Below are 1,194 nucleotides of genomic sequence, written 5' to 3'. Positions count from 1 at the left end.
GTAAAGAGAAATAGGAACCAAAACGGTTTTTAAACCCAAAGGAAAAACACAAAAGTACCCCCAAGGAATAAACAGAACGCAAAAGGGTAAAAACGGAAAGTTTCCCCTTGCAATAAATGCTCCTTTGGGGGACCAAAAAGCACGCCTTGAAGAATTAAACAGGTGCAGGAAACGGAAGGTTCGCACCAAACGAATGGCACAGAAGACGAACCGAGCCAAAACATGAAACCTATTACTGGGGCACCGACCCGCACGAAAAACGATATCTACCGAACGCTCCGATAAAATGACCAAGCGACCAAAACCACACTTCTCAGCGACAGAGACCGACCTCGCTCGTCCTCTCGCTGCGAGGGCAACTGTTACGGATCCAGCTCACGGATCCTACACCCGGAATGGACCCTGAACCCGGTTGCCCGGGTTCAAACCCGCTCCGCCACTCAAAAGGCCCGAAACCGGCCCGATAAGAACTCCTAACCAACTTTCGAATTCAAATATCTTCCTTATCTTAGCCAAACAAGATAAGATAAGATATTCACCATCACCTATAAATAAAGGACTCAGGTCCCCCCAAGTATTCATTCATTCCACACACCTTCTACCTCTTAAATCTGTTCTGACTTGAGTGTCGGAGTGTCTTTGCAGATACTACCCCCATTGCTCCAGTCAAATAATCCGGCATCCACGTCGACCCGCAAGTTTCCGATCCATCTCTCAACCCGTACCCGAAGCATCCAGTACAATAATATTATTAAAATACAAAATAAAATTATAGATAGTTTTTGGTCGTAGATTGTAGATTTAATATATAGGTGGTGCACGGTTGTTTTTGGACTGCGATGGATTGGACTCAATTGGTTTCTTTCATGGTCTTGGACCCAATTGTTTTTTTGTCTTGGACCCAATTGGTTTAATAGCACAAATAAAAATGAAACAAGAAAATCAACTTGGTTGGTCGAGTGATCAGCTCACTCATCCGCAGGGTTGGGGCATATCATGGAAAACAAAAAAAAAATGAAGCAAGAATTTTTTTAAATAAATAATTTAATTATTTTATTTATATTTAATATAACATATTTATTAATTTACATTGATTTTTCTGGGTAAATCCAATGAAACGAACGTGAATATGTCACCAAAAAGAAAAGGTGAATATGGGTTTGGGTCAACACATGTATAACGCCTAAAGACCAG

Source organism: Arachis ipaensis, chromosome B04, assembly GCF_000816755.2.
Source record: "Arachis ipaensis cultivar K30076 chromosome B04, Araip1.1, whole genome shotgun sequence".
NCBI lineage: Eukaryota > Viridiplantae > Streptophyta > Magnoliopsida > Fabales > Fabaceae > Arachis > Arachis ipaensis.
This window is presented reverse-complemented; position numbering follows the sequence as displayed.